Below are 27,541 nucleotides of genomic sequence, written 5' to 3' on the forward strand. Positions count from 1 at the left end.
ACACTCTATGTTATTACACTCTATGCCACCCCACTCTATGCCACTAGAGAGTGCAGCCCTCTACGCTATTCCACTCTATGCCACTCAACTCTGAGTCTCTCCACCCTATGCCACTCCACTCTATGGCACTACAGTCTACGCTATTCCACTCAGAACAACTGTACTCTAAACCACTCTATGCCATTTGACTATACGCAACTCCACTGTACGCCACTCCAATCTACACTATCACTTTAAGCCACTCTACTGTATGGCACTCAATTATATGCTACTCCACTCCATGTTGTTCCACTCTATGCCATTCAACTGTATGACACTCAACGCCACTTCCCTCTGTGCTATTCCAATCTATGCACCTACACTCTATGCCACTCCACTCTATGCTATTCCACTCCACCTAACTCTATGCCACTCTACTCTACTCCACGCCACTCCACTCTACATCACTCCACACCACTCCACTCTATTGTATGCCACTCCACTATATGCCACTCCACTCAAATCCACCCCACTCTATGATTTGAAACACTTAAAAACAAAGGTTAAAACTTAGCTATAGTTAGGAAAACATTATTTATTCTGTCAATAGAAACCAAATTTAAACTACACAAACATTAAAAATTCTAAAGTTATAGTCATATCTTAAACTTATGCGTTATCCATCTAAATAAATATAAATATATATATATGTTAACAATAATGATGCCTATCCAGTTGCAAGGCATTTTAAACAAACCCACAACAATGATCTCAAATGCCTAAACTATTTTGTCATTAGCTCTATACCCAAACCACGTAGAGGTGGCAATAGAGAACGCTCTCTACGACAATTGGAATCACGTTTTATTATTGAGTTGGACAGTAAACATCCTAATGGACTCAATAATACAGAAGATCTTCACAACTTTCTGTAATCCGCAATATGAGGCTTTAATCACACTTCTCTTAACATGCCTGAAGTTTGTGTTTCAAACAATTACCTTAACAACCTTTAGAATGATCAATGCCATGAGATTCCGCTCCTTTCCACTATAGGATACGGTATGGAGAACACAATACTCTATCCTATGATATGTAGGTTGCTCATAGACCATAATATTGAACAATATCTAAATAAGTCTATAAGTTGTTATGAGAAGATTTCCAACAAGACCTATTACAGTTCAATATCAGCTGCTACTCCCTTAATTTTCTTTTAGGCAAAGCACTTTAATTTTATGCATTCATGCACTAAATTATTTTTAATCATATTAGCACACAGCACTTTAACAAAAATACAAACATTGTACCGATGGAGTCTAGCTGAACGCAGTAGACAAGCATTGGGATTTCTATGACTCTCGTGTTAATAGACATTAATTAGTCAAAGAATGAAGCGTTTATAGGCATTTTTTGCACGTAGCTATGGTCCACAGTCTTTCAAGCATTTATGCAGTAATAGGCCAGCACAGGCCACAATATGAGTTTGTGCTTGAAAACAATGAATCTGTTTACATATGTATTTATATATATTTATTCTAGGTTTTAAAACAAATCCAGATTTTATAAACAGTTTTTAATCACATGTTTATATTTTTACAAATATAGACTATAGTAGCGTTGCCAAATAGATGTAGCCTTCTTTAGCACAATAATTGTGTAATAAGCTCGCACTTTTTATATCTGTATGCCCAATCATTGACTTGTATACAAACTATCAATAGCAGTAATGAGAGCCCCAAGTACAAAACAAATCTGTAAATACCAACGTTGCTGACTCACCCTTCGTCGTGAAAGAAAGTATGTTGTTTATGTTTATCACAGGTGTTGATCACTAAAAGATATAAAAATAAAAAACGGACTGCGTTACCGCATGTGATCAAGGGCACTTTGTATGCTCGAAACGCGTCATAAGGCTTGGTGAAATAAACGGTTTCAGCCATCAATCTTTGGGTCCGGGACTCTTTGTTTGTGGAAGAAGACATCATGAAGGAGTCGCTTTGTTAATAATATATATATATATATATATATATATATATATATATATATATATATATATATATATATATATATATATATATATATATATATATATATTCACTGAAAAAACCATAGGTTTCACACAAGTTATAGTTAGCTGTACATTTCACTCGTAAAAAACCAATGAAATTCCCCCGTTATAGTTAGTGCAGGCAACTATAACTCACGCGACCGCAATCCTCTGCTGATGCTAATACTGTATTTAGACACTTATTTGCCCATGTCTTCTTCCATTAAATTTTAGCTATACATATATTACAAATATTTTTTTTTCATAAAGACACATATGTCATCAGCAGAGGATTGCGCCCACTTTACGCAGTCAGTGCCGTGCACGCACGGTGGTCACGCGGTGCGCTGCGCGCACCGCGTGCCCACGTTACGCGGGATGGGCCATGCACGCACGATGCGCTTCGCGCACCGTGCGCACATGGGGGACATATTATGTGCTTCGTCGTGAAAGGTATTCATTTTTAGTTTCCTTGAAAAAAATAGGCCATGCACAAATGGTGGGGTGGGGAAAGTGTGGATAATTTTTTTTTTTTTAATAATTTTAACCGTACGCGTACGGTAAGCGTAATCGGCGATTTTTCGAAAAAAATTAAAATTGTTTTTTTGGCCTTGGGGGTTTTTGGGGGACACCTATATCGATGCTGGGTGGTTAAGAACTAAATATACTACCCCTTTAGATGTTTTTTGACTTTGTTTATGCTGCCCCCCTTAGAGTGCGAGAGAGAAAATGGCGGCCGCCACTTCCTGGTTTCGACCGATTCGAATGTTTACTTAGATCGAACAGCGAATCAGAATCGCGCTCGCGCACGTCAACGTACGCGTACGGTAAGCGCACCGTAAGCGCACCGTAAGCTGGCTCAGATATATATATTGATTTAAAGGCTATTTTCTCAGAATCTACTGAACAGATTTACACCAAACCTACAAAAGGCACTTCCTTGACCTGTAGACTACCTCTCTGCCAAATTTCAAGGAACTCTGTTCAGCCGTTCGGGCTGTAGCTGTGTCTAAAGGTCCTATGGAAAAATGCATGGGAAAAACGCGTTTTGGGACCCCCCTTTTATCTCAGCCCCCGCTTGACGAATCCCCCCGAGACTTTCAGGGTAGGAGCGGAGCGCAGCGCCCCACCTATTTTGAAAATTTCGCGAGGATTCGTCGACCGGCGCCAAAGTTATTCAAAATAGAATGTTGCGGTTTTCCTATGGACACAGGGTCCTAACTATAACTACCTACTGGCGACCGCCAGTAGGTAATATATATATATATATATATATATATATATATATATATATATATATATATATATATATATATATATATATATATATTCACTGAAAAAACCATAGGTTTCACACATGTTATAGTTAGCGGAAATTTTACTGATAAAAAACCAGTGAAATTCCCCCGTTATAGTTAGCGCAGGCAACTATAACTCACGCGACCGCAATCCTCTGCTGATGCTAATACTGTATTTAGACACTTATTTGCCCATGTCTTCTTCCATACATTTTTAGCTATACATATATTACAAATATTTTTTTTTCATAAAGACACATATGTCATCAGCAGAAGATTGCAGTCGCGTGAGTTATAGTTGCCTGCGCTAACTATAACGGGGGAATTTCACTGGTTTTTTATCAGTAAAATTTCCGCTAACTATAACATGTGTGAAACCTATGGTTTTTTCAGTGAATTTGCAAGGTTTTTTAAATGCTAATTCCTAACTATAACGTGTGTGAAACCTATGGTTTTTTCAGTGAATTAGTACGGTTTTTTAAATGCTAAGTTTTTTTCCCTTATAATAAGCCCTGTAAAGCACAGGGGGTGGGGTAAGTGTGGATAGTGTTTTTTGCCCTTAACAAAAGCCCTGTACATTTGGTGGCTTTCGGCCACCAAAAGCACAGGGGGTGGGGTAAGTGTGGATAGTGTTTTTTTTATTTTTATTTTTTTACCGTACGCTTACCGTAAGCGTACGGTAAGCGTACCCCGCGAAATTGCCGAAAAAAAAATAAAACCGTTTTTGCACTTGGGGGATGTTTGGGGACTCCCTCAACATGACTATGTGGGAGGGAGTTGTCAAAACAGCCCCTTTACATGTTTTTTGGCTTGATATTTTAAAAATCACTCTCAGTGCGAGAGACAAAATGGCGGCCGCCGCTTCCTGGTTTCGGCCGATTCGAATGTTTACTAAGATCTAAGAGCCAATCAGAATCGCGCTCGCGCACGCCACCGTACGCTTACCGTAAGCGTACGGTAAGCGTACCGTAAGCTGGCTCAGATATATATATTGATTTAAAGGCTATTTTCTCAGAATCTACTGAACAGATTTACACCAAACCTACAAAAGGCACTTCCTTGACCTAGGGACTACCTCTCTGCCAAATTTTGAGTAATTCTGTTCAGCCGTTCGGGCTGTAGCTCGTTCTAAAGGTCCTATGGAAAAATGCATGGGAAAAACGCGTTTTGGGACCCCCCTTTTATCTCAGCCCCCGCTTGACGGATCCCCCCGAGACTTTCAGGGTAGGAGCGGAGCGTAGCGCCCCACCTATTTTGAGAAATTTGCGAGGATTCGTCGACCGGCGCCAAAGTTATTCAAAATAGAATGTTGAGGTTTTCCTATGGAAACGTGGTCCTAACTATAACTACCTACTGGCTATCGCCAGTAGGTAATATATATATATATATATATATATATATATAAAACTGTTTTCAAAACTGAAAAAATACCAAATTAAACAAAATTAAAACCACTCAATAATGTCTGCTCACCACCTCAAAATTGAAAACAATAGTTAAAATGCTGTAGGCCTAGAGCAGTTTAATGAAAGCATTTAAATCATTTCAACTCATAAAACCATTATTACAGCAAACGGGCTGCATTCTCAAACAAAATAGTGGTGTGCTTTCCACATCATAAACTTTCTGCATCAAGAGAACAGCTCTTATGTTTGCAGACAAAGTGGAAGTCTTGGAAAATCTTGTGTGCATTTTTAATAAATGAAGCCTAAAATATTGTACTGTGTCCTGTAATAGATTCATGAAAATGCCAAAGGACTGTTTCCAGTCATCAATTATCTCTCCATGATATACACTATCAAAAAGAATCCTACCCCCGCTAATACCTATAATCATAGGTACGTTGTTTAAAATCTTCGCTGGGGAAATGCAGTACCTGTTAAGGCAATCAGGCAATTTTAACATGGCCCATAAAGCACTTACATCACAAAGGACGTCCCAAATGTCACTCCTGTCATCAAACATGGCACCACAGTGAGCTTTTTTATATTTCTTTTCAGAAAAACATAATATGTAAACACACTGTTTCTCCACTGCATACGGTTATCCCTTTCATATAACACCACCTTTGAAATGCACCTTAACCCTTTTAACTAAAAGATAGTTGTTGCAATGTTTGAGGGGTATCCTTAAAGTCTCTGGTACTCTCATTGAAATACTATATCCCAAATATCTAAATCTGGATAGAATCATTGGATAATCCTTCTGTCATCCACGTCATGGCAAGCTTCCCAATGATTAGCCCAAGTAAAATGTGAACTGATCACAACTGCTGGCTTCCCTTGGAGTAAAAGTATATATTTTTTTCGGGTAATAAAAACCATAATATTTTACACAGCTGAATCAATAAAAGTTACAAATTCATTAAATATATGTAAGAACTTCTTTCTAGCATTAAATATGTCATTTTGAATGATTTCTATTTATAACCAAAGCTAAAATTATATATTAAACATACTGCTACTCGCTTATTGGGATATTCATGGCCAACTTGTCCTAAGTAATAGCTTTGCCGGTTTGTTTAAAATACAATCATTTCGTGCCTTGACCATGATAAAGTGTGGACGTATTCCTCCAAGTCACCTTGATTTCCCTTGGTTCTTCCATATATGGCCAGTAAGCACAATTTGATAAACCAATTAAAAAAAAAATGTATTTGCATAGATTCTGTACAACTTTCCCAGTATTCCCAGAGTAGATGTATGTATGTGTCGAGTGCCTGTGGACAGTAAGTGCATTTGTCTGAACTGGTCTTATCCATTCTATGTAATTTCTTTGGTGCTGTGTACATTTTATGTAAAAAATAAGTGAGCCATTTTGAACCAAAGTTAGTGATTTAGTCACACATTGAAGTTAGTTTATGATGCTCTTTCTATGCAGTATCATGCATTTTGAAGCCTTTGCTAATGCAAATTTACTGTACAAATTTTATAAATGGATGCAATATTATTAAGTATTCGACTTTTATGGAATGCGTCCTACCTTAACGGGTATGGTAGTTTGAAGATATAGTATATATATATGTTTAATTGGACGGCCACACTAGTTGTTCATGCATTTATTTACTTTGAAATTTATGCTTGGTCACAAGTGCCAGCAAGATACAAGGACAATGCAGATTGTAGATTATCTAACAATCATTCACAATTACCGAATTGACTGTAAAGATTTTCTTAGAAATTGAAAAATAGTATGTTCTAGATCGTGAAAAGATAACCGTATTTGTCATTTAATTGTTTGTATTATTTATAGTTTGAGGTATTTCAATTCTTTCTGCTACAATCTTTTACAAAAAATCATATTTTTTGCAGGTTGATCCCCGTGCAGGAATTGTAGCTTGAGTAGAAAAGATATTTGATATGGTCCTTAAAAAAATACTGTCTTAATTTGAGTAAGTGATACATTTTGGTATGATGAATAAATTTGTTTCCATAAAAAAGTTTCGAACAGACGTTAAACATATGGGAAACAACTGAGGTTTTTTTTAATGAAATATAATTTTTTTAATGGACCTTCATTCAAAATAATGAGGAATTTGAGGAGCTTTTAAAAACTGCTATTGTGACCTTGACGTTGATATATGACAATGGAAAATGAAAGGAGGACAGTAACGTTCACTTGTTAAGTGGTGGATTTTGTTCCTTATAATAATAGGGATCCTTTGTGTCCTATCCTGACTATGACGTAGTAGTAGGGTGATACAGAGCTGTTCATTTCCAGTTATTTCAGGCATGAAAAAGCCAGCGCCAGCCCCACCCCATAATTTCACATGGTTAAAGATGACTGTTGCATATCAATAGTGAGTTCCATAGTTTAGCAGCTTGCACAGATAAGGGGTGCCCTTAATAGTTTCTTTCTTGTAGAGTGTATAATTAGCTGTGTACTAGTCTGGAATGTGGCGTCCTTTTTTTAGATATATTTTAAGCCTTATCTGCAGGGAAGTGGTCTCCTTTCCAGTGATTACTTTCAAGTAATGCAGTGCATCTTAAAGGTAGACCTTCTAGTGGCAGTGAAGGGCCTTTATGAAAAGGGACACATGGTCTTGTATGTTTAAATGTAGAAGATTTCTCAATGCTGTATTTTTAATCTTTTAAAAGCATCTCAGAACTGAAACTGAGACTCCATGGTAAAATACAGTTGTGATATAATGGTGGAACTAGTTGACTGGATCTTCTGTGGAATCCCAGATGTACATAAATATGTGATAGTGTCTGCATGGTATGAAATGTCGTTTTTTTATTTGGTTTACTTGAGTATTCATAGGGAGAGCTAAATCCATGATAACTGCTAGGTTTCTTACTTCTGTTGAAGTTGTTAGTGGTGCCCCCACTGCTTTAGGCCAAGTTGTCAATGCATCATCGTTTTTCCAGTCCCTGAATGTTAGGATCTCAGTTTTTCTGATACACTGAGCTGAGGTGTTATCATCCAGTGTTCAATGGCTCAGAGCCAGTTCCATAGCTTTGATCCTTCAAGGTCATTACGTTTTACCATTTTCCAGTTTGCCTAGGTATGACTCTTGTAGTTACAACATGTAAGGTGAAAGGATTTTATGAGTTCCTGGAGTTGAAAGATGTTTATGTTGATGAGGAGTGGTTGGATGATTGAGCCTTGAGGTACTCCTGTCTTGATGCTGTATGGTGTATAGTGTATAGGTAATGCTTGACATGTCCATAAAGAAGGCATTTCAGTTGAGGATGCTTTCTGCATCTAGTCCTGTATAGGCTGAAGTTCCTTTAGTCTATACAGTAGGGATTCACGTTTTATAGTGCAGAAGGCTACCAATAGTTTGAGGTGTCATTTTATTGTCACCTCATTTTTATTTATAGCGGTTTTTTGATCATCCCAGATATCAGAGCAGAAGGTCTGTCTTCTGGCAGATGTCTCTTTGTTGGTCAGACAGTAATATGTTCTCTTTGAAGAAATTTGAGATCTGGGAAAATGCTGCTTTTTCTAGTAGTTTTTGAAGGAATGGTCCATAATTCTTTGGGTTTACTGGATCCAGGTTTTTTTGACGGTGGCATATACAATACCTTGAATTGTGCTGGAAAAATATCCAATGTTAATGGTTTATTGATTATGTTATTTTCTGACATTGCAACTAAAGTTGTTAGTAGTAGGTTCTTGAAAGTTTATGGAAGGCATGGGTCCAATGGTAAACTGGCTGGACCACCGGCTTTCGCCAGATCATGGAATTGCGGGAGATATATTTGTTTGAAGAAAAAACAAATTCCAAGAATGTACATTTAATCCGTACAGTGAAAAAAATCATAATTTTAATTTTTGGGGTAACTGCCAGGAAGGCTATAAAACTTCACTTTTTTATGAGGTTGCAGGGGAAGAGAGGTACTACAATGTTTCAAAGTAAAACCTACATGAACCAGCTTTTAACTATTTGTGCCGTTGTACCACATACGCAAAAGAAACAATTGATCATGTACCACATACGGCATGCAACATGCACGTAATAAAACAAAGACAAGCATTAAAGGTTGGGGAGAGGAGCATAGCATTGGTGTGTCATGACCACTGGTCCCTAGTCTGCCAAATGTCTTGTACTTAACTTCTAAGTATTTTTGGGACTTTATTCACTACCCATCCAATGCAATGTGAACTGGAATGGAGTGCAAATTGCCAGCATCCACAGACAGGATGCCCCACAATAACAGCTGCTCCTCTAAAGCATCATAACTTTGAAATAAGATTCATTTAAAAAAAATTATATTTCAATAAACAAATAGCTCAGTTTTTCCAGATTTTTAAAGTTTGTCCTAAGCGTTTTCATCGAAACAAATATATGCAATATACCAAAATTGATCACTCAATCAAATTAAGACAGTGTGTCTTTTTAATGACTGTATCAAGCATCTTTTCTCCTCAAGATGCAAATCATGCACAAAAAAATCAACCCACGAAAAATAAATGTGTTGTAAAATAACAGACATGTTTCAGAATAAGAACTCACTGGAGAGAAGTAACAAGAGGGAAATCTTCAATATCCTATCCATCACTCAAGAAGCTCAAGCACATGCAATGTAGTTAGATTCAAGCATGTACACACAGCAAGGTTATGTCCAAGAGTAATTTTCTCACTTTAGACATCATTTTGTGTGTGTGGGTTGGTAAATACACCTTGGGAACTTTTTCAGGAGTTCTAAGGCAGACAGGGGTTACTGGGCTTTAATTGTGACAAGCAGAGCATTTTATCACTGGTGTCCTGGAGCTTAGTGTTACTACTGAGAGCAGACCTGAGCACCAATTACACCCATATAGAGCTTGAGCCTCAGGGTAAAAAAAGTCTAGCTTTCTATGGCTTGCTTAGAGGGTGGTCTGGGGTTAGACACTCGTGACTCAAAAGACTATTCAATACAAGATAATAATTCAATGTCCAGCCAGTGCTTAGTCTTTGAAAAAGATGTACTTTACAAAATCATATACAACGTAATGCAGCACATAAGATTGCAGAAGCTTAAACCACGCTATCTCAATAAACCCCTTTTTCAATCTTTTTTCTTTTTTATCCAACATATTTTATAACTAAGCATAAATGACTTAATCCCTCTATCTTGTCAGTATTTTCGTAGGGATATCACATTTATTATATCTACATTGAAAAAGGACCAATATCAAACAGTGGTGGCCATATTCGGTATATATTATCCGGGCGTACAAGCTCTTACTTTGAAAACACAGAGCTGGGAGTAGGGATGTGGTTTTGAACAACCCTATGTCGATATACCTTAGTAGTTTCCTCCTACATATTTTTTAGGTCTCGCGAGCCGAGACATTTTATATGTGGGATTTTCAAAGTGCTACCCACAGTCTTTTGGCTGGCCTAAACCTTGAGTGCACGAGATCATATGCACGTGCACAGCTGCTCCTCTGCTAATTGCATTCCCCCCTCCCTTCTCACCCAGCCCTTTGATGCTCTGCTCGATTACTTTCACTTTCGCCGCTTTGACCCTTGCATTCCCCCCTCCCTTCTCACCCAGCCCTTTGATGCTCTGCTCGCATCTCCCTCCTCCCTGGGCGTGAAGGGAGACAGAGACATCCTCCTTAATTGCTGTTTCCCCTCTGAGCCGAGAACACATCGGGTCCTGTGGACACGTTATTGATCAGCTCCGAGCTCCGATACATTGCTCTCAAGTGACCGTCTGTCAGAGGAAACAAGCAGCAGGCACTTAAATGACCTATGGGGCCCCAATAATGCTAAACACTACGAAAATCAGATAGAAATCTGTACAAACCGACACGAGTCACATGCCATGTGTTTGGGTGTTGGTGTGCTCTCGTGAGCACTGCCCATCAAGTCGTGCCACCCTGCAGCGTTTAATAGCACACATTATGACAAAGCTCTGAGCATACACCCCGCTCCCTCCTCATCTTTCGCCAGCTTCACCTCTTTCACTCCTCCTCTGCCTTTATCCGTTCTCCCTGCTATCAGCAACCTGTGAAATACCTTCCTCTTTTACACCCTTCCTTTTCTCACCGCTACATCTTTCTTTGCATTCACAGCTCTCCGTGTTCCCTCCCTCTCCATCTCGCTAAAAACACCTACTCCTCTCTGCCCCTCGCCCTGCTTTAACCGGCTCATTCTCACACTTTCCTGGCCGCATACTTTCCACGTGTTCTCCCTCTGACAACACTAATTACACTGGCGTTCCTGCCGGCACGCGTGTGTTCTTCTTTACGAGTGACCATCACACCGTGCCAATGCATGCTGGCCCCAGAGCTCTCCAATCAAAGTTTAAAACACTGCATCTGCTGTCAGGGGCGCTATTACATACACACTTTAAGGGGGGGCTATTTTAAACTAGGTGGGGGGGGGTTGGGGCTATCGGGATTGGGGCTATCTTCAGTACCTATGCCAATGTTTGCTTGTTAGCGTTTCTTTCATTAAGCACATCTATGGATCCCGCAAGTGCCTTGTTCCTAAAATGGCGTTGGGGATAAGCGCACAGGCACTGGTTGCTGCTTCAGTTGATAAACTGGTGGCGTGTGAACCAGAGAACTGCCCCATGCACATTGAGACGTAAGATGCACGATGACGCATCTTGTCTGGAGGCACGGGGAAGAGAGTAATTCTGACAAATTGCTGCTGTAGTTTGAGTTTGAAATGCATGTTTCGAGTAATCCGTACCAGCAATATTCTGAAACCCTCACTTTCACGCTTTTACACACGTTGGTAAATATCTCTCGGGAAATATATGTTCCTGAAAAAACAGTCGCCAGCGTGTGTGAGTTTTGCCGAAAACGTCGTTTGTTTGAAATGAATTACAGACATTTTTTAAAAATATGAACACAAATACAGCTGTTTCCATGACTTAAGAAAAGGAAGGTGGTTTAAATTAATTTCGCTGACCTCCGATGTGCATTTAAGAGCAATTGATTACAATAGATGTATGCAGTGAGCAGCTGAATAACAATCCATCAGTGAGCTCAAATCCTCTATACATAATTACGCTTTCTTATATGCCACATAATTTTACACCACTCAATGCAACACAATTCCACGCCATGCTACACAATTCTATGTCACATAATTCTACTCCACATCACATAATGCCACTCCACATCATGCCACATAATTTGACAGAACACCACATAATTCAACAAAGTGTAACATAATTCCACTCCTCCCTACATGACTCCACTCCACACAATGGCATTCCACATCACACAATTGCACTCCAAGTTACACATCTGCCCTTCATGCCACACAATTGCTCTCCATGCTGCACAATTCCATGTCTCACAATTCGACTCCACGCCACAGAATCCCACCCAACCAAGTTCCACGCAACGTAATTCAACTCCACACCACATAATTTCATGCCATATATTACCCCTCCAAGTCACATAATTCCACTCCACCTATTTTCAATCCACTCCATACCACATCATTTCACCCCATGCCACATAATTCCACACCACTCAAGGCCTCGCAGTTCCATGCCACACAATTCCACATCTCATAATTCCACTCATGCCACAAATTTCCACTCACACAATTCCATGCCACATAATTCTACTCCATACCACATAATTCCACTTCAGTGCACAACATATAATTCCACATCATGCCACATACTATGCCACATAATTTCACTCCCTACAACATAATTCCACTCTGTGTCACATAATGCCTCTTCCCTTTCGTGCCACATAATTCAGCTCAACATATTTCCACTCAACTCAATTCCTTGCCATGCGACACAATTGCACATCACATAAATCCATGCCACATAATTCTACTATATGCCACACACTTTCACTCCACACCACATAATTCCACACCACGTCACATAATTCCACTCCACATCACTTAATCCCACTCCACACAATTGCACTCCATGTCACACAGTGGCACTCCTCACAATTCCATGTCTCAAAATTTCACTCCATGGCACACAATTGCACGCCATACAATTTCACACCACACAATTCCATGCCACACAATTCCATGCCAAATAATTCTGCGCCACTTAAATCCAATCCATGGCATGTAATGCCATGCCACACAATTCAAATCAACATAATTCGGCTCCATGCCACATAATTCCACGGCACGTAATTCTACTCAACACCACACAATTCATTACCATGTCACATAATTCCACTCCATGCTATATGATTTCCACTCCACTCAGTGACACTCCATGTCACCCAATTGCACTCCACATCACACAATTGCATTTCACGCCACACAATTCCACGTTGCACAATTCCACTCCAGTCAACACAATTACACTCCATGCAACACAATTCTGCACCACACAATTCAACTCCATGCCACCTAATTGCACTCCACCCTCATCTTTCCAATCCAAGCCACATAATTCCACTCCATGTCGCATAATTCCAATCCTCTCAATGCCGCACAATACCATGCCAAACAATTCCATGCAACACAATTCTTCTCCACATAATTTCACGCCACCTAATTCTACTCTACACCACATAATTCCACTAGTCAACACCCCACAATTCCATGCCACACAATTCAACTCCATGCCACATAATTTCACTCCATGCAACATCACATGACTCCACATCATGCTACATAATTCCACTCCATGAGACATAATTCCACTCCATACCACATAATTCCACATTGCACCACACTGTACCACCTAAATTTAATCTCCCCAAACCAACATAATTTCACACCACACAATTCCACACCACACAATTCCATGCCAGACCATTCCATGTCACATCTCATAATTCTACTCCACGCGACATAATTCCACTCCTTGCCACCTAATTCTATGCCACACCACTTGATTTCACACCATGTCACATAATTCCACTTCACGCCACTGAATTCCTCTCCACACAATTGCACACCACGTCACATAATTGTAGTTCACGCCACACAGTAACATGTCTATCTCAGTGAATGCAAAATAATTCCACTCCACATAATTCCATGCCACATAAAGTGCTCTCCACTTCTCATAAATCCACACCACATAATTCCATTCCATGGCACACAATTCCATGCCACATAATTCCATACCACACCCTATAAATCCACACCACATCACATAATTCCACTCCACCCCCATACTTCCTCTCCGCAGAATTGCACTCCATGTCACACAATTGCATACCACGCCACACAATTCCATATCTCACAATTTCCCTCAACACCCCACAATTCTAGGCCACACCACACAAATCCACACCAATTAATTCCATGCCATACCACATAATTCCACTCCATGGCACGTAATTCCATGCCACATAATTCCACTCCACTATTAATGAATCCACTCAATAACATAATTCCACTAAGCGGCACATAATTCAACTCCACCACATAATTTCATTCCATGCCACATATTTCCACTCCATTCCATGACACATACTTCCATTCCTCTCAACACAATTCCATGCCACACAATTCCATGCCACACAATTCCACTCCACACAATTCCACACGACACCATATAATCCTACTCCACGCCATGCCAACTAATTCCACACCACATCCCTTAATTCCACACCATGCCACATAATTTAACTCCAGGTAACATAATTCATTTCCATACAATTGCAGTCTATGCCACACCACGCCAATCAATTCCACATCTCACAATTCAGCTCCATGTCACACAGTTCCAAGCCACTCAACATACTTTCATGCCACATAATTTCACCCCACACATCATAATTTCACTCTGCATATTTCCACTCTACTTGACACCACGTAATTCTACTCCCCTCTACATTTGCAGAACAAGCATTTACAATGCAATAGGTCTCGCATTTACGCAAGTTTGAGCTATTCACATTACAAATAACAATGCCTTTTATTTTTGTTTTCTTTTTTAAAACTTAAATAAAAGGCAGTGTCATTTACAATGCCAATAGCTTAAACTCGCGTAAATGCGAGACCTATTGCATTGCAAATGCTTGTTTAGTAGTGTAATCTATAATTAAGCATTAACTATATCAGTTTTCTAGTTTGTCAATTTTTATAGTGAAATCAAATTTATCATAGCTACATTTAAAAAGTCTGACACTTCAAAATGACAGACATATTGGGGAGTTACTTATTATGTATACATAGTGGCTCATTTCTGAAAGCATACAGCTGGCTTTTGGACGCTGAATGAATGTTTAGGTAGCCATCTTGGGGATGAGTATATATATAGCAGAGGTTATCTATTGTCATGTATAGGTCAAGACCAAACACTTCCATAGTTGCCATGTAGATGTCATGATGTAATCAAGCCACTGGAATAGTTAAGGAGTCCTCTATACCCAATGGGTAAACACTTTACATATTACATGTTGGTTTGACATTTGGCATTTGACATCTCTATTCTAAATCAAGTTGTTGGGAATGTTTTTTTGTCCCTCTTTCTGTTAGGATGCACGATTACTACAATGCGGCATTTTAAATAGTATTGAAGAATTACCTCCTCGTCTGGCTTCCCGTTCCATTCCTTACCCGGGAGCAGCTTCTCTGCTTTACAGAAACCTTTTACCATAGCAAACTAAGATACTTCCCCCAATATGGCACTGGCTACTCGGCCCGGCATGCATAAAGGGGGAAGTGCTCACACAAACATCCTGAGAATCCCCCCAAAAATCAAGAAAAACACAATCAATCACCATAACAGAAACAGGGAGGAAGGGATGGGCCCAGGAATGGAAGGGGAAGACCAGCACTCGGAGTAATGAAGATTACCGGTGGGTAACCGGGCATGTGCACTTAGGAGGTAAGTTAGACCATATGAAGCATAGTAGCAAGCATTGAAATAAATATATCAATAGATGAGGTCATGGATCTACTTTGTATGTACACCAGACTTATCGTTCCTCATGGCTCTGCAGTTTGATACTTATAATAGCATTATTTTTGCTGTTGATTACTTCCATGCTGGATTGATAACAATACTCTCACCCACACTAAATGGTGCATAAATAACAAGATTATATGGTATTGTTAAGGTTTTAGATGAATAGCATTACGACCAACTTCTCTTAATTTTGGATGCACGATTGTAGCACTGACAGTTTATAGTGTAAGGTAAAAATCTTAATAGGAATGAGTATCAATCCCCCTCCTATAATTTCCATGATTTTCTTTCATTGCACACTTTACAGTTATCCATTTGTGAATTTAGAAACACTTTCACATATAACATTTATAGTAAGGATGAGAGACATGGGTGACAGATTGTATATGTAGCGAAGAACACAGGATATTTTAGGTTACAAATCTGATTCTTATATGGGTCATTAATATTATTATTATGCCATGTAATATTTTATTGTTTTATAAATAATATTTGCTTTTTTTCTCTGTAGTCACACACAGAAAAAAATGTAATATATATACCTCTTGTGAATGCGCGTTAAGAAAATTGGAGTATGAATATGAATACAGTAGAGCAAAAATATAAACTGTAAAACACATAATGGCATAGTATGCAAACCTACGCTGGTTCGCAAATGTTGGACACTCGTCAGGAAGCAGTGTAAATGAAATAAAATATAAAATGATAGAGGGTGACACATTTGATGCAGTTTTAAATTATAGGAGAAATAAGTTTGGAAGCAAAATAGTGAAAGCTCTAAGGGTTCTGAATCGCGCTGCGTTTATTTAAGTGAAATAAGATGGAAAATAACAATCGTGGTTCACCCACACAGTATGCAAAATACGTGAGTCTTGATCAGAGGAGCACAAATCAGAGTGACGCCAAAGCGCCAGTCCGTAAACACTTTTGTCTATTATTGACTTTTTAATGTAATTCTAGCCTCACAACACAACTCATGTAAAGTCAAATTCTCCAGCACCCTCCTATCGTGGAAGTGCACAGTTCAAGCTGTGGGACATTTCGGGATTCCTGGGCATCACGCTCACTGAGAAGAGCAAATCCTTTCTGGGTGCTGAAGCGGACATCCTTGAACCATCCGGCCTAGGCTACTTCACAGCAGCTCTCCTTTCAGCATCCTGTTCATGTAAGGGCATCTTCGATGGCCCTCCTGAGCTGTCAGCCAGCTCTCTCACACAAAGCAAGGTCCAGGAAGCCTCATTTGGCAGTGTTGATCACCAGGGCCAGACTGGGAACGCAAACTGGCCTTGGCAATTGAGTTGGACCGGCCGCAGAGGTTGGGGGGGCGAGGGTCCACGTGGAAAACACTGCAGCTGCTTTTGTCACAGGGGGCCGATATTGCAGCTATGCTGCAAAACCAGCTCCCCAGGGGGCTTAAAACGGCCCCCCAGGGGTCCCAAAGCGGATCCCATCCTGGCGGCCCACAGGAAAGAGCCCGGTGCCCGCTACGGCCAGTCCGTCCCTGTTCATCACAAGTCCCAAAGTTGCTAATTCCTAACTTGCCACGGAAAGGTAGTGGTAAATACCTCTTCACTACAGCACAGAGAGTTTCTCCATCACCACTTCTGAGGCAACCAGGACTCTGGTTGAGAAATTCTGGCACTCTGGCTGGAAGTTGCTGATCCGTCTTTATACCAAATGTATATACAGTAGCTTTGGAACCCAACAGTCAATCGTGAGGCTGGTTCTGGGCAGTCCTGGCACTTTTGCTTATTGCACAGAAACCGGTCCTCCCAAAGTCTTTGCAACAAAGTGCTAGCAAGAATGAAAGGCAGAGCTGTAGGCACCGTGTCAAGAGAGACCCATAACAAGAGCACAAAAGGTAATGGAGGCTGCCCCACTTAACTAACTTTTAATCTGTGAGTGATGGTCCTACCAGTAAACGATGGGCCATGAAAGGGTAGAGTGAACACCCTAATTTTCAAAAGTGCCCTGTCTATACCCCACACTCAAAACTCTGACCCACTACAAAAGATTCCAGGAATGTTCTGGATGAGACCTACAATTTACATGTAAGACTGTGACTCTATTTAACCCTACATCTTAGGTACCATTAGGATGTTGAAAATGCAAAACGGATTCCATTGTGGCAGCGGCCACATGTATCATAAAGGTTTCACACACATTCTCTATACACAGGCATAATTGATTCACACAGCATGCATGCCCCACATTGATGGGCAAAGGGCTTAGTTGCTCAGGACTGAAAGACCAACGAAAAAGGTGGGAGAGGCCAGTAGGTGACTCTCCCTCGAAGGGACAGAAAAGAAGCCTTGCTTTGTCATTGAGATCTTTATCGGTGCAACTACTGCCAGTTCCCTACAGTCCAGCGAGCTAGCAGCAGTCATGTTCTGAAAAAAGGATACACATGGTGTCCCCCTCCAGACCATAGAGCCCCAATTCAATCTCAGTCCAAGTCATGAAAAGTCCTCCTATGGACACGTGATTGCCATGTGTGCCAAGTTGGGGGGTTAAAAATCTACAGAGCTTGCTATATTGAACTTGAAGCAAGGGGTGCATGCTCCCCAAAGCAATGCAGGGAACCTTTCTACATTGCAACACATAACACTTAAGGAGCAGTTCTCGAAAGGCCCAGAAAATTAATCTAATATGTCCAGAGCCACATGCAAGGAGAGTGGTAAAGAGTATTGCAGAAATCCTAACTAGCGTGTCAGCCCTAACGGTACTTTCACTGAACATAGAGGGGGCAGATTTACAAGAAAGTGATGCATCTGTAGAGATGTGTCACTTTCCCTGCGCCACCTTGAGTAACCCTTGCGCCATCATGGATGTGCATATTTACAATACGGAGCACCATGGCGCAACAATTGACACATGCGTCCGAAATTCTGATGCATCTGTTGGTGCAAAAGTCAAGCATTGCTGGAGTTGTGTCATAAGTACGACGTAACTCCAGCAATGCATGTGGAGGCCTATCCTCATTGCGCTGCATCACTCTTTATGCCTGCTTGAAGAAGGCGTATGGTTTTGACGCAGTGGCATCCTACGAGTGGCGCAGTGAAATCTTCTAGATTTCACTGTGTCACTTTTACGAGGCAATGCCAACCCTTCATACATTATACCTGACGCAGGTACAATGTGAGGCAGGGCTTTACACTGTGACGCATCTCCCTAGATGCGTCACGTAGTAAATGGACCGCATTATTAATAAATCAGAGCATACATATGAATAAACTGTAATGTATTATGGCTCAGGGAGTCACTTACCCAGAGTAATACATTTCACTGATGAAACAGATAACTTCTGTATCACCAGATTGGTGAACCGGTGTGATGATTTGCCATGATCAGGCTGATATGGGTTTTCTGCCAATCGTCTATCCAGTGAAACCGGGCATTTAGTTCCCAGTGCCTTTTTGACCAACTTCCCCACCAGCCTGACTGTGTTCATCAGAGTGGAGATGGATCCCTCTCATAGCCTTACCCCAATAGCATCATTCTTGGCACTACATATGGCATCATCAATATCATCAGTGTTAAGGCCATTTAAGGCTGTGTAATCACTGATCATAACATAAACAAGACAAAAATTTAAACGTGAAAGAAACTGAATTCGCAAACCCTACGCTGCAGTACGTATAAGCTCATTCCAAAAAACACAACACCCAGCTATGAATCCTGTTTTATTTAAAGTGGCACTGGTCTTTAAAGTTGGTCACGGGTTAGACACTTATACATGTCCTGAGTGCATACGCAGCATGGCCTGCAGATGAAAATATCACATCTGTTGAGAGGACATTTACCAGTCCAAAAGATGGCCAGTCTGCTATTGTTGTAGTTCTAAATCTAGACTACGAAAATATCAATCTTCACAAATATCAAGGTCAACATATTATGTTTCTACACGTAAACAGTAATTAGAAAAACTACAAGATATATAGTATGTTGAATTATATAATAGATTTAAAATATACCAACTGAAAAAGTATGGTGTTGGAACTGTAAAACACATTTAAAAATAGATATACTTCTAAAAATTACTGATTGGGGGCGTGGCTTGCCGAGCCAAGATGGTGGACACACTCTAAGTGTGCTCCTGCACCCCTCCACCATCCGCCCACAATCCTTACCTTAAACGGGCCATCGGGACCTGACATCTGCTGCTCAGTCAGCGCGGAACTCCGGGCGGCATGTGGACCGGCCCGCCGTATCCCGCGGACAAGATGGTGGCTCCCCTCCACTAAGTGTGGCGCTGGCAGAATCTTGGAGTGCTCCGCGGGACGTGACCTCTGGCCCTCATGAGCTGGGGAATTCCTCGGGGTGACGGCCTGATCGAGAGCTGCTGGCGGCCTTTGGTGGTGCTGGGCACCTTCTTTCTGCCTCCTGGACCTTGAGCCGGTGCTGAAGGTGGTAGGCCTGAAGTGGGGCGATCCCTCGGAGGTGAGGGACTGCTCGGGCCTCGGCCCTCTGGCGGCGCAGTCGCGTCGCCGCTTGCTGTGTCGGGTGACGGGGGCAAGGGACGGAGACTGCAGTCCCCCGCCCACCAATGTGAACCGCTGGGAACCCAAAGCCATGCAGTGGAGAGCGGCGGTGTGGGTGAATCCCGGCGGCTGTGAGCCCGCCTGTGCCTCGACCCCCTCCGGCGGAGCGGGCGTGAGATCGGCTGCCATATCGGGCAGCAGGGGCCGTGGAGTGAAGCGGTAGGTCCTGGTGCACGGAGAAGAGCCGCTGACAGACACTGGACTGAGGAGTGGGGGGCGGTGGTGCAGGTGAGTCCTTGCGGTGGTGTGGTTCAGGGACAGTTAATTTGGGCCCCCCGTGCGAGCAGGAGGCTGGTTTTGATAGGGACCTGTCCCTAAGCGGCCCTGCTCATTGTCCGACCCGACTGGATCTCTTTCCAAGACCACACAATGCCGAGGCCGGCTTCCCCTCCGGGCCAGTGGGGGCCTTGAAACTGCGCTTCTGGCCACGCGGTGGCCTGGACCGAGGGTGGCCCCGGGCTCATCATCAGCCACAAAACCGAGCGGCGGGTAGCCCGTAACTGATCCCTTCCCGCCTTGTCGGTCACGGAACGGCTGCCCTTGGCCTGGTACCTTTGCTGGAGCGGTCACGGAGGAAGGTTTTCCCTATCCGTGTATCACATCTTGGTCCCCCCAGGCCATATCAACGACTGGGGACCTGCTGCTGGGGCTTTCAGCCGTGCTAACCGAGAGGCGCCCATCTGTCTGTGGGGACCTCCATTGGGGAGTATCCGCCTTGCCCCCGAGTCCAATACGCTGGGCTGAGGCTCTGGAGTGACGGCCCCCCTCTCTCGCACCACCGCACCCAGGAATCGTGGCCCCGGGGGGTGGGGCTGCCTGTCGTCTCTCCTATTGCCGCCTGAGTTGAATGGTTTGTGGCCTTGGCAGGCGGGGCCCTGCCTGCGGCCCTGGGCCTGGACTTTTTCCTTCCCTTCCCTCCTCTCCTTCCTGAGGAGTCATTTTGTCCGGGGCGACGGAGTCGGCCGCACACATCGGGCGGCGGCGGTGTGGTCCGGACCGCGCCTCGGCGCTGGTTGCCCCTCCTGCCTGATATTGGGCCACCCACAGGGTTTGCGGGTCACCTCGCTGCATGACCCACCTGCAGGGCATCCGGGCGCTGGGCTCCTCGGCATGTTACCATGGGCAGAACAGACAGATCAGCAAAGGCTCCTGCCACCCAAACTAAAATGGACCGTTTCACCACCTTGGAAGCGGGCGCAACCGGAGGAGCCGCGGAGCAGGAGCCTTCGCCTTCTGCGGACTTGTCTACTATCCTGCAAGCCATCCACGCCTCACAGACCTCGGTAGAGGGCAAGATCGCGGAGGTGCGAGTGGACATGACTCTTATCCGGCAAGATCTCCGGAACGCCACTGCCCGGATCAAAGAGACTGAAACCCGCATTTCCTCTGTGGAGGATGATGTACAGCAACTCAAGGGGCAGGTGGCCCATCTTCAGTCGCATACTCAGGAGTTGCACCGCCGGGTGGAGGACGCAGAGAACAGGTCTTGGCGCAACAATCTCCGCCTGGTGGGCTTCCTGGAGGGGGCGGAGCAGGGCCGCACAGCGGATTTCTGGAGAAATGGCTAAGATCATGGGTCCCCGAGGGCTCCCTTTCTCCATGGTTCACGATTGAGCAGGCCCCCCAGTCCCTGGCTCCTAAGCCGCTGCCGGGTGTGGCCCCCTGACCAATCATAATGCAGATCCTTAATTTCAAAGACCAGGACGCCATCCTGTCTGAAGCCCGTAAACAGCAACGGCTCCTCTATGAAAATAGCGCTACCATGATTTTCCCGGACTACACCCGTGAGGTCCAGAATCAGCGGCGCTCCTTCGACGAAGTTAAACAAAAATTGAGGGCGCTCAATATCCAGTATCGGCTCCTTTTCCCGGCGCGCCTGCGAGTGGTGTTCGCCATCAAGACTTTGTTCTTTGATAATCCAACAGAGGCCTGGTCCTGGGTGACGGAGGAACGCCCGTTACGCACTGATGACCGAGCTCCACTCCTGGGGGGGCCGGGGGTGGGCCCGCTCGTCTCACACCTCTCGCCCCCTGGCCTCAACGTAACCGCTCTCGCTGGCGCCGTGGCCAGAGACGGACGCGTTTGGACTCTCCACCGGGCCGCTCCCTCCAGCCAATACTGCTGTCTGGTGAACCTTCAACTGGGAGGCGCTCAGGCTCATCTGATCGCCTGGATCATGGTGGTGTTTTGCTCCGACCCTCCTTACAAGATCCCCCGGACACAGACCTCTCATGCAGCACAATGCTCTTGAAAGACCCGGCTTGAACTCATCTCTGCCTGCCGGGCCTGGCTCCGCAACCGGAGAACGTGCCAGGTTTCAACACATTCCTTTTCTTCCTGATGGACTCGTTTATGTGCATCCTGAATTGAGGAGGGGTCCTCCACGCTTTCCCATTCCCAAGCGTTTTAGCTTGGTTGTTTACTCATTGGTAGGGGGCGATAGATGCTTCTGTTCCTGAAGTGTAGGGTGGGGGTGGTTTTACCGTTGCCCCGAGTTCTTTCTTCCATTTTGTGTTTTTTGCTTTTTAGTTCTGTCGCACCAGCATTCACGTAGCACCCTGGCGTACACCCGATAAGACAAGCAGACTGGACCTCCCCTTTCGGACTTGTAGTCCCAATGCCATACCACACAACATGTCTGACACACCTTTAGTAAGCGCCCCCCTACACATCATTATCTGGAACGTTAATGGCCTCTTGGACCGCTTTAAACGCATGGCTGTCCTCAGAAATGCGCAGCGCCTAGGGGCGGACATCCTACTCTTACAAGAAACTCACTTGCTGGGTAATCACTGCCCCTTTTTAACGAGTTACGGCTATGACAGAGCATGGCATTCGGGGTTTACTCGGGGTTCCCTAGGGGTGGCGATTCTGGTGAAATGCTCCCTCCCCTTTGTGACCGTCCAGACGACTCTTGATGCCCAGGGCACTATCGTAGCCCTTAGTGGCACACTAAATGGTAACCTGCTTAATTTGGTGTCCCTTTACTCTCCTCCCTTGATGCTGACGATGACCCTAGCTAAGTCTGTTGAGCTCCTGGCGTCCCTGCCCCTGGCTCCCACATTCCTTGGGGGCGACTTTAACGCGGTCTCATCACCCGACCTTGACACGACCGGTCCTCCGTCCTCTGGTAGAATCGCACAAGCCAAACAGCTGAGAGCTTGGTCCACATCACTGGGTCTATGCGACGCCTGGCGAGTATGGCACCCGCACTCTAAACAATTCACACATACCTCAGCGGCGAACCACACACAGGCACGCATTGACGCCATCTTCGTCCCATCGACGGACTGTCTTCTGATTCAGGACGTCTCGCTCCTTCCGACAGGTATTTCTGACCACTCCCCAGTGATGATCCGTACAGGTCCCCCCGCCATTCTCCGGCAAACATGGAGGCTAAATGCTTGGTTCCTTCAGGACAACGACTTTCGGAGGGTGGTGGGGCGAGAACTGGCCCAGTACTTTCTTTCTAACGAAGGATCCGTGTCCTCCTCAGGCATCCTGTGGGAGGTGGGCAAGACCACGATTAGGGGGGTCGCCAAGGGCCAGCTCAAGCTCAAACGACAAACCCAATTGGAACAAATTACTTCGCGGGAGGCGCAGGCCCTGCGCCATGAACATGCCTTGGCCCGATCCCCAGATGCTTCCAATACGAGACTCCTTACCCGGCTCCGGTCAGAGATCAAACAGCTGTCGCTGGATGTGGCCAAACTTCTTTGGCACTCCTCCTTGGCCAGGGTATATGGGTGGGGTGATAATAATGGCTCACTCCTTCACCGCCTTGCTACATACCCAAGGGGGAACCATATAATCCCCGAGATAGCGGCACCAGACGGTTCAATGTGCCATGCCCCAGTGGAGATGGCGCAGACCTTTGCCTCCTGCTATCGCCGATTGTATGAGGCTCGAGCCCCAACCCTGGCCCTTGTGGACCTGATGGACATGGAGGGCGGCTGCCTTTCGAGTGTAGACTCCACTACTCAAGCCGATCTAGACCGGCCCATTACCCATGAGGAGATTGGAGAAGCGATCACTCTCGTTTCTTCCGGCAAGACACCGGGCCCAGATGGTCTTCCTCAAGAATATTATGCTCACTATCGGGACGTTCTCATCCCTCACCTTGCTGAATTGTTTTGCGAAGCTGTGGAGAAAGGCTCCTTCCCTCAGGAGATGGACATAGCCACCATTGTGGTCCTTCCGAAATCCCAGCCCCCCTCGCCGCGGTGCGCAGATTATCACCCCATCTCCCTCATTAACACCGAGGTCAAAATGTTCACCACAATCCTTGCCCAGCAACTCAAACCCCACCTGTCTACGTTGGTCCACCCCGATCAATCTGGGTTTATGCCCTTACGTGGCACCCGACACTGTCTTTGCAGACTGCATTCCGCCTTGGCCCATCGCCACCTCCTCACCCTGTATCTGGCGCTTCTCCTGGTGGACTTCGAGAAGGCCTTCAATTCAGTGGATTGGGGGTTCCTTCAGGACATTCTTGACATGATGGGACTCGGTCCTCGCTTTCGGGCCCTGGTCAAGGTTCTGTACGCCCTCCCGAGGGCTCGTGTCCTGGTAAACAGAGTCCTGTCGGAGCCCTTCACGGTCTGCAGGGGGATGAGGCAGGGCTGTCCCCTTTCCCCCCTGCTTTTTGCTTTGGTGATAGAGCCCTTGACGGTCCTGATGCGGTAATGCGACCGGATGCGGGGATGGGATTGGCCCAGCGCCGAACCATATAAAATCGCCCTCTACGCGGACTACGTCCTCATCTACTTGGTAAGACCCCGCCCGGTCCAGCCCACACTGTCTTCGTATCCTGCAATCCTTCGAACGGGCCTCGGGCCTCCATGTGAATCCCGACAAATCGGTCCTGGTTCCCCTACACCTCTCCTGTGAATGCTTCAACTGGCAATCCGATACCCCAACGCCGGCAGTCCTTCAAATACCTGGGGATCTGGGTGACCTTACTACCCGAGCTTAGCTGGGCCCTCAATGTAACTCCACTGGTGAAACGAGTCAAGGCGGACCTCCAGAAGTGGCAGTCGCTGCCCCTTAACCCCATGGGGAGGGTGGCTCTTTTTAAGATGATGGTGCTTCCCCGCTTCCTTTACATGCTTCAGAACACCCCATGTGTTTTCCCAGGACCTGGTTCCGCGACCTCGATGGCATGGCCAGCAAGTTCTTGTGGGGGAGAGGAAGGTCCAGACTGGCGCTAGTGCTTGCAGGATCCCCTCGTTCGATGGGGGTTTGGGGAGGACTCACCTTTATTTATACTATCTAGTCACGTGACTTCTCTCCATACATGACTGGTTCAACGGGGGGTGGTCTGATCCGGCCTACAGGCTCGAGGTGGGGGAGCTGGGCCTCACCAGAATCCAGTCCTTTCTGTATGGGACCCCGATTCCTTCCTGTCTGCTGGAGGTGACGTGATCAGTGTTACTGGCCTGGCGGGCGGCATTGCGGCATACCAGATTGACGCACACACTGACCCAATGTACACCCCTGTGGCACGGGACCTGGCTCAAAGAAGTGAACAGGCTTCGGGGCTTGGGACCTCATAGGTATCACGCAATTGGGCGACATTTGGGTCGGGGATTACATGCGCTCCTTTGGCGATCTCCAAACCAGATACTCGTTGCACCACTCGCAGTTCTTTAGATACCTACAACTACGACATGCCCTACGCTCGCACCTCACAACAGGTACACGGCTTCCGGATCACAGTCCGCCTGAAGCCCAGATTATGTTTGGGGACCTGGGGAATGGTGGCCTTTCCCGCATTTACCGTGCACTGATCAACAATACCCCGACTTCCCTGGACCGACTGCCGGCACAATGGGAGGACTGGGTGGGCCCCTTCGATGAGCAGGGCTGGCGTGACGCTCTTATGGACCCCAGAACTTTCACCGCGTCCGCAAGATTGCGCCTGGTGCAGCTATTATTTACATGCTGCATACCTCACCCCGGTACGCCTTCATCGGGCTGGGCGCAGTCCGTCTTCAGCCTGTACTAGGTGTGGCCATGACGCCGCTGACTTCCTTCACATGGTGTGGGCCTGCCCCAACCTGGCGGGATTCTGGCGGGTCGTCGAGGAAGAACTAACCGAGGTCCTTGGGTGGGGGGTTCCCCATGACCCGAAACACACGATCCTGGGCATCACTGATGGGTTGTATGGGTCTCGTAACGAGAAATTGTTTTTCACTTCAGCTATGGTGGTAGCTACAAGAGACAGCCTCCTGGAGATGCCCTGAATCCCCAAGTGTGGGGCGATGGCGGACTGAGGTGGATTGGTGCGCCACACAGGAGAAAGTCATGTATGTGGCACGTGGGTGCCCAAAGAAATACCATAGAGTCTAGGGGAAGTGCTAAAAAGGTTACTTACTTATCAAATCAAATCAGGGATATTTGTTCAGCGCACATAACACTCGGAAGTTTCATGGCACTTGCAGACAGCTCTGAAAGATTGCTTGATGAGTTGTCAAATAGCCATGTTTTTAGCTTCTTGCGAAAGCCATTGTGCTCAGTGATTGTGCGCGGATTTCTGGGCAGTTTGTTCCAAAATGTGGGGGCAAGAAAAGAAAAGGATCTTCCCTCGCTTCTGGCGGCATGGATTCTGAAAGGTGTGAGTAATGATTCATTACTGGATTTCAGAGACCTGCAAGGCTGGTACCAGCTTAGTTTTTTGGACCATTATGCCGGGCCTATATCGTACATGTTTTGGTGTACTAGACAGAGGATTTTAAATTGAATCCACTTTCTGATTGGAAGCCAGTGTAGAGATCTCAGGCTGGGGGCCGAAGGGGATATGGGTGGAAGATTGAGAACCAGCCTAGCTGCTGTGTTCTGTAGAGTCTGAAGCCTAGTGAGAAGGCCTTCATTAATTGAGGACAACAAAGTGTTGCCATAGTCCAAACGGTTCATTATTAGTCCCTGGACTAATGGTTTCCTAGCCTCGGTAGGGATCCATTTGAAAACCTTTCGCAGGCTGCGCATAGTTCCAAAACAGGTGCCTACTAGATGGTTGATCTGACTTTGCATTGATAGCTTGTTGTTCATGTGGAACCCCAAATCCCGAACCGTCTGTTTTGGGGTTAGACAGGGGCCCAGGTTAGGGGGCCACCAGTCATGAGACCAGTGTTCTTGGGCCTTGCCAAAAAGTACGATCTCGGACTTTCCTCCATTTTATTGAAGGTGATTTGTGCTCATTCACCTATCAATGTGAGACATGCATTCTTTGAAACGCAGCTTTGTTTCAGCTGGGTCTGGGCCCAGTGTGACCAAGATCTGTGTATCGTTGGCATATGATACAACATCAATGCCGTAAGATCTGATCACCTTAGTCAGCGGTGTTATGTAAAGATTGAAAAG

The sequence above is a fragment of the Triturus cristatus genome, chromosome 4_1 (assembly GCF_964204655.1).
Source record: "Triturus cristatus chromosome 4_1, aTriCri1.1, whole genome shotgun sequence".
NCBI classification, from domain to species: Eukaryota; Metazoa; Chordata; class Amphibia; order Caudata; family Salamandridae; genus Triturus; species Triturus cristatus.